Genomic DNA, 8468 nt, shown 5'->3' with positions numbered 1-8468 from the left:
TTCTTTAAATACTTTGACGGAGATAAACTACATGGCTGTTCTTCAACATTCTCCTTTACATGTGAGACTGCAGATGCATCTTGAGGTTTTCTTCTACACATGTACGGTGTGTCTGGTACAATCGTTTCTTGACAAACATTCAAGCAATTATGGTCAGGATGAACAATATGATCAGAATCAACAACAGTTGTACAGCAGGTGTCATTCTGCAATGTTTCCAATGGACTACACGGTTTTGTCTTCTGTGATCTAGTTCTGTACCCTTTGTCAAATGAAATATTGTTTTTGCATAAGCCATAACACGATTGCAGTCCAGGTCGATGAACACAAACTACATTTTCATAATGATTGCCAGCAAGATTTTCTAAATATATGCAATGTTTGGAGAAAAGGTTGCTGGTGCAACTATATTTTAGCCACCTTCCATCAAGAAATGTAAATATGTTTACTCCTAATTTATCTGCTGCTGCTTGTATTTCAACTTCCGTAGCCCAGGTCTTAACTTTTCGCATTTGAGTAATAGTTAAGTACTGTGACACTGAAGAATACACGCTCCTCAAATTCTTCACATAGTGGGCAGCATTCATTTCCAACTGTCTAACAATAGCTCGTCGAACTGTGAGATGATTCTTTTGTGTTCCACTTACAGCTTGAGAGACAGCTCGAAAGAAACAATTACCATCAGCCAATATGCTTTCATTTTTGCATGGGACTCCTAATAGACCAACACGTGTAGGTTCCGCTGTGTGTGTTTTTTCATGTTGTATTCTTAAGCGTGTGCACAAAGCTTGTGACACACGTTCACAAATTGGTGTAAAGTCCAGATTGTTATTTTCAACTTCAGTAACAAATTCAACATCCGAGTTAACTTCGGAAACATGTGTTTTATCTAAATCAATCTCAGCAGCAATATTCTCATCAGACGTTGTACCACTCGGTGTTACTTTTAAACGCTTGTTACGCTTGTTACTTCTACCAATGTTGATGTTCAGTTCATCTTCAAGTATCACCAAATCCAAATCCTGAGTTACAAATGTTTTAGAATCTTGACACAACACTGTTGGTTTTGCAACAAGACTACTCACCTGGGGAAGTTCTGGTACATGTGAAGAACCCAACCCAAGCTCATGAGTAGCTAAGCCTATGACAGAATCTATTTGCATCTCTGATGTACTTACGGGCAGACTGTTGGGTTTTGCAGGACTCTCAATGACACAAACACCACTTATTTCAAAAGGCTTTTGATGACCACCAAGCCCTTCAGACAGATGGCAAATGTGCTCGTATACATCGTCCATTGAAGCGAAATACAGAACAACACTCTTTCCCTCTCCATCAACCATGCCACTAGCATTGCGTGCATGCGAGTCAACCATTGCATACTGTCCATTTCCCTTAATGATTGAGCACGTACTGCCACACAACGTCAGAAGACATGTGGTGTATTTGGACAAGATCTGCACCAGTCCACTATGAAGTGTGCTGATGGTATGATTTTCAATCAGGTCACCTTCAACCACATTTACATATCCTGACACAAAGTCGTTAGCATAACTAAATTGAAAATGATGTCCATCAATAAGTCTCTGCTTAGGCAAGTCATTGACACACAACAAAGCAGACGATCCGCTGATCGCCTCGCTTTCTCTCAAACGTGTGTACAACTGGTCACCTGAAAGCAACACCGAGTCCAGATCTGTTGTCTGCCATGAGAAGACACTCTCTCTACTATGTTTTGCTAAACTTACCAACGCAATTGCCATGCACTGAACTCCTCCAAATGTAAACCTCTTATCCCCCTGGTGAAATGATCCCATTACAGTGTTACCAAGCCTGACAGAACTGCCTGCCTCAACATCAGTTGCAACATTCATGTCACCACTGCTGTCAAGATCACAACTGACAGAATGTGTGTCTACACTCTCTGTAAACCCAGTAGCACACTCCATGTCAGTATCAGTTTGGTACTGAACTGAAAGGCTATGAATACCCCACCACCCAGCGTTTAAAGACCTCTTTAGATCCCTAATGTGATACATCAGGTCTGCCATGCACGTGTTGAAAACGGCCACAGGCGTGCCATACGCAGATGCAAACCCGGACGTGGCGTCACGTACGCCACAATCAACTACGACAAAAAACTTGCCGTGTTGAAGAACAGTAATAACTGCACCGCCGAGGTTCAAAAGACACATTTGATCTCTATTGAGTAGTTCTTCCATTTTTCGCGACAGCACAGTCTCACAGGTATTGTACTCAGGCTTGCCCACATCAACTGCCCAGCTAATGCCAAACACAGCACTCTGTTTTAGCACCGTGCACAGTTGTTCCTCTGCTCCACTACTTTCATGGCTTGCCGTTTCCAATTTCATACTTTCTACACGTACGCTATCAACCTCTGGCCCCTTCCATGTGCATACAGGAGTAATCACATGTTTGATTGCAGCAACAACACTACGTGCAAGACCTGTGTTCGCATTAGACTGTCCATCTGCTTTGCAGAACACAGTCCCAGCCACAACAGCCGCTTGCCGTTTGTTTGCACAGATGCACTCATTAGGATTAGAACCAGTCTGACCTTTGATGTTTCTTTGTGTGCAGCCCTTAAGGTGGTCACTCTCTCTCACATCCACTTGCAGAGCCCTGGAAGGTGATGTTGGCGTTGAGGAGAGTTCCACAGCCTGGGGGATCGGCAGACAAAGAACATTTAAAAACATGTACTTGCTTAAAAACTGATTTCAGTGTAATCTAACTGCATTTTCACTAACATGTTCTGTTACATCATGTAATTTTGTAGCTGGTTGTGTAGCCACGTGTATAGCGTTAACATGGTAGCATGTAATGGTCAAAGGAGACACGTGTTTAAAAAGTATGAAGAACACCCACCTCTGCATTCACATCCACTGGCAGTGATGTTGGCATTGAAGACAGTTCCACAGCCTGGTCCTGGGGGATCGGCACCTTATAAAGGGACAAAGAAAAAGAACATTTAAAAACATGTACTTGCTTAAAAACTGATTTCAGTGTAATTGAACTGCATTTTCAATAACATGTTATATTAGCTCATTTCAATACAAGTATGAAGAACACCCACCTCTGCATTCACAGCCACTGGCAGTGATGTTGGCGTTGAAGACGGATCCACAGCCTGGTCCTGGGGAATCGGCACCTTCATAAAGAGATCATAAAGAGAAAAAGAACATTTAAAAACATGTACTTGCTTAAAAACTGATTTCAGTGTAATCTAACTGCATTTTCAATAACATGTTCTATTAGCTCATTTCAATATAAGTATGAACACACACCTCTGCATTCACAGCCACCGTCTCTGATGGCTCCACAGGGATGTTTGCAACACTAGGCGTGTCCACCTACAAAATAATGCATTGACAGTTAACTTTCAGCACAGTGCAATGTACAAATGCAGAAATGTCTTTACTTGCATACACTGCATAAAATTCAATTTGGTATACACAAAAACACACCTGCTGCTCTGTCACCGTCTTGCCTGAAACTGCCTTCTGGAGAAGTCCCATGCGTCGTTCCTAAATTGAGATAAACAACAAACATTTGTAAGCACAACTTGCAACATTTCCGTATGGAAATATAATCATTTCTGACTTTTAAAATGATATAGATAGACAGAGGACATGTAGTTGCAAGTTACCTTTCTGCATTGTGAAACAACTGGTGGGCATGCGGCTGGGGATGCAGCTGGACTTGGAAAATGCGATGGCACAACAGCATCCATGGCATCCAAGATGGCGCTGCTGAACCTCCAGAGACGTACAGAACATTCTTTGACAACCTGAAATATACAGCAGAAGAAATATTATGGACACCTTGCTACACAAACCCTATCCATACTATTATGATCATAAATATTTCCGTGTTTTTCAGCAAATAAATGAAACTTCACAAACCTGCTGATTAACAAGCCTCCTCTTGGGTGCGTCGCAAGACTGTTCTGGTTTCCCCAAATGATGTCTCTGTAATGACAAAAGCATTCCTCATATTAAACACGTGTCTCTTTTGACCATTACATGCTAACGCTATACACGTGTCTGCACAATCAGCTACAAAATAACAGTCTGCAATCATTTACCTTATTGCCACATCCAGCAAATGTCCACTCAGAAGGGTCTGGGCGGCGTGGCACGTAGCGGACCTCTCCCTTCACGACCACCTTCGGCGAGATCCTGCGAGTAGGAGGCGATGTCTTTGGAGAAACATCTGGCTTCTTGGTAGAAACAGGATCCAGCACCTTCCTCAGCAGGTGGTCATGTGCAGCCGAAAAGAACGCCTTTGCCAAGATGGGCATCCCGTCAGAGTCACTCAAATGCACCTACAAAGCAATAACAGAGAAATGACTTAACACACAACCTACGAATCAATATAAATCTGCCATGAATTGATTGCTATAATCTATAAACAAAAATACATCACACTTCTGCACATGTCAACCTATTTTACTTACGCTGTCTTTGTACCACAGCTGGAGGTCGTTCATAGGAAACTGCTCAGCAACAGACCAGTACCGGACACCTTAACATGAGAAGAAAAAGCCAGAGTTACCAAAAAGGCCTAAATGATTTTCAACAGTCTTTTTTGACAGAAAACAAGATGTAGACAAAACAATTATGCAGTGCACAGATGTGATCTCTTTTCTGATATTTCTATCATTATGACTTTTTGGAAGACATGGCCTTGACATTGATTCCATTTACTAACAAAATATGATTGTAATGGAATATATGAATCGTGATTTATGCAAATCAAACAAACAAAATAAATTATAGAAAATCTAAATATCAACTCGTAAACATGTAACTATTCATAAGTGACATTTCATGAAACACACCTGCAGATACAGCCTTAATACGGTACTGATTTCGCAAGTGCTCCTGCACGTCCACCGGTACGTTGAGCCTTGGAGGAAAATCCACCACCACCACCTAAAAATAAACAACAGATGTTCATAAGTTATTTTATCCAAACACGATACCAAACATCACAACTTATACACAAACATCATTTCTAGTAGAAGATATATCTTACCTCATCCCATTTCTCGCAAACACTACCAAGGAGCAGGGCGAACTCTTCACCAGCCTCGATGACGGTTCTACTGGAAGTGAGGTTGTTGGATGGGGCCAAAACACAGACAACATCAGGTGTACGATCCAACGCAGCATTCCGCACCTCAGCCCGCAAGTCCTTCGCGGCGGCCCCGGGCGTAGACATCACACCATAAGAAAATGCTGCTGGCATCTCCACGAAACCATCTGCAATGCCTCGCAGATGTGAGTCGCCTACAAGAAGGACAAACTAAACACAAAATGGCATTTTTAGAATGACAAACAAATAATCATACAGAAATCCACACCGTTCTTGATGATTTGTCAACGCAAATATACCTTCTTGTCTGGAGAGTGCTCTATAAAGACCAACTTGTGTTGCTTCCCGGTCACGGTGGAAGTTGGCCATTTCTTCGCTGGATTGCGAAATCCCGTTCCATCAACTATTGAATAGACAAGGAAAACAAAATAAACACTATGAAACATAATACTACATAATACATTGAAACACAACAGTGCACATTCCAGACATGTAAAAATAAAATACAGCTTACACATAGAACAGCAATTATGAAAAGCAGTTGCCAACATACCAGAAGAAACGGAGGGTCTTTGAGGGTTCATTTCCAAGGGACGACGCATCTCTGCAATCTTCTTGGCTGCCTGAGATCGGCGGTAAGATCGTCCACGAGGCATCTGAAAGTATATTAGTTCATTGATAAGTCATGACATCACAAGATGTTGCTGTTCAGCATTACAAAATGCCACATGCTAGGAAAGCTTATTTCTAATACATCCATGATTATAACATCAATGGCCGTGCAGAGAGACAGACACAGAGACAGAGAGAGAGCTTTATTTTTAAGTACATAGGCTAATGTGTAGCCTACGCAAAAAAAGTCACCAGGAGCCATGCGCACGTGTGCCATGAGGCCTTCACTGACCTCTGTAAATGCAAGAACTAATCTTAGAAAACATCGTAGAACACTTTCCGTAATCACCACAACACCTAACATAACAGGTTAACATTATATGTCACTAAGTCCGTTACACTATTAAAACATCTTAGCTAACCAAACTGTTGTACAAATGTTACTTCATAACAAAGTTCTCGTGAAACTGCCGACACATAACGCACCACTGCTACAGACTGGACGCAAAGTTACGTAACACCACAGAACTGAAACTTACCTTGGCAGAGAAAGAAAGTCGTTTGGAGATCAACCTTCGTAGAGTCCTTTCGGGTCTTGAAGATGTGATCCAGTGGTCTTCTGATAACAGAACAGTGAGCCTTCTAGTTGAAACTAAAAAGCGATTCCTGCGTAGCATGTGAAGCATTTTATCCTAAAAAATAAGTGGGCGTATCAATGACGTCAATGACCGTAGCGTTATTCTGCCAATGACTTCTTGGCGATATCCACAAGGGGCGTTACTACACTCTTGTCACAGGTCTGACCAAAACGTTTGTCCCACGCAGATTTGAGCAGTTGTAGTCGACATACACAGAAATAAGTTTTGGTTTCAAAACGGAGTTGTAACACAAACACGATCTCAGGGTGTTTCAGCATTGTTTGAGAAATTATCTCAGTCCTGAATACAACGCCTGAAAACAAATATCACGTGACTCTTCATGCATCCTGCCCAGACGTAAACAGGAAGTACAATGGCAGTTAAAACTGGAATACGCATGCGCATGGAATACACGAGGCTTCTGCTGACGACAAACTCTCTGTAAGTACTTGTAACAACTTTATTCCATTATTGCAAACCGAAATATTATTACCATACCATTAATATCATGTTATGATCATCATGTCAGGTCAGCATCGTTCCGTTACGTGTTTCTTCAGTTGTATTGTTCATGATACGGGTGCAATCACGTTAACGTTAAATAAACACACACGTCTCCGTTGTATCACGTCACGTATCGTCATTAATGCATGTAGTTCATAGGTAGGTTCATTCATGTCCGAATTTGTTGTGTTTTTGCGGACGAAATCATGTAAACACGAACGTGCATTTAAATATGATTTAACGTTTACTGCTGTACGTCGCTGAATATAATGAAGGCTGACCAGCGGCCCGTTAACGTGAGATATAACGTTACTCTGGACGTTACTTTACGGACACTTAAGCCAGTGGACCTGTTCACAGCAGCAGAGGATCTGGATGAAGACAGAGCTGGAATCCACGGGTCTCTGGCCAGGCTCCTTTCCTGTGCGCAACCTCATGAAGATGGTGTCATTGTGGCGTCTCCCTCCCCAGCCAGAATGAATCCACAGCATCTCTGATCTACACTGGCTGCACCAACTCATCTGAAGGTTTCACAAGTAGATGGTAAATACATCCAACATTTAAACACATCTGTCATATTCACTGTGCTCATATCTGTTATAAACCATTGATTATGTTTTGTGATCCTTCTCTCCTTACAGCCGCCGCTGTAACTGTAAGGAGACCAGTGCCTGTTCCTCAGGAGCTCACGTGTCTGCTGCCAGAAGGAGCGGGTCGTCCAGCAACAGAGGCGACTGTCACAGTCCCTGGTGTGTGTTATTTGACCTGTATTTGCATCTTAAAAATATACTTCATGTAGTGTTCATCAAAACTCAGGCAGGTGTCCTTTCTCTAAACACTGACCTGATGCATCAAGTGGATATGTTTTGCTGAACATAATATTATGCATTGGTCCTCTACATCCCCTAGTCTAATGAGCAGACTTATAAACGCACTGTTACAACTCCTTCATAGTGTCATATTGCTTTTCGGAGAATTATGATGATAAGTTCATAGTAGATGCAAAAGTATACTGATGTACAATATATTATGTTGAACATTGTTGCTCCTGAATGGATCACAGCCAACCCAATTATGTTCAACACAGCTCATGTCCTTGGTCATGGTGCCACAGCGCTTAAAAGAATACACTTCATAATTCTCACAATTCTGACCCTTTGCTTTTTTATTAACAGCATTTACTTGTACTTTTACTTCCAATGAACAGGTTATGATGTACATTTAATATCAGAAAATTCCTTTTGATACTTAAGTACTTTTGTACTTAAGTACAATAAATATCAGATACTTTAAGACTTTTACTCAAGTAGTATTCTAATAGGTGACTTTTTACTTTTACTGGAGTAGTTTTCCAGTAAGGTATCTTTACTTTTACTCAAGTATAGCTTTTGAGTACTTTATACACCACTGTGAGTAAGTAAGATTTGAATGCAGGAATTTTACTTAAAGAGTATTTACACCATGTGGTCGTATTAATACATATTTGTTTACTGAAGTACAAGATGTGTAGACCTTCTTCATCACTGTTAAAAAAATGTGGGAACAGAAAGAGGTTTTTCACCAAAAACGTTCTGCCATCAACCGACAACCATGGGA

Source organism: Melanostigma gelatinosum, assembly GCF_949748355.1.
Source record: "Melanostigma gelatinosum genome assembly, contig: SUPER_1_unloc_1, whole genome shotgun sequence".
NCBI classification, from domain to species: domain Eukaryota; kingdom Metazoa; phylum Chordata; class Actinopteri; order Perciformes; family Zoarcidae; genus Melanostigma; species Melanostigma gelatinosum.
The sequence above is the reverse complement of the archived record's forward strand: the minus strand, read 5'-3'. Positions refer to the sequence as shown.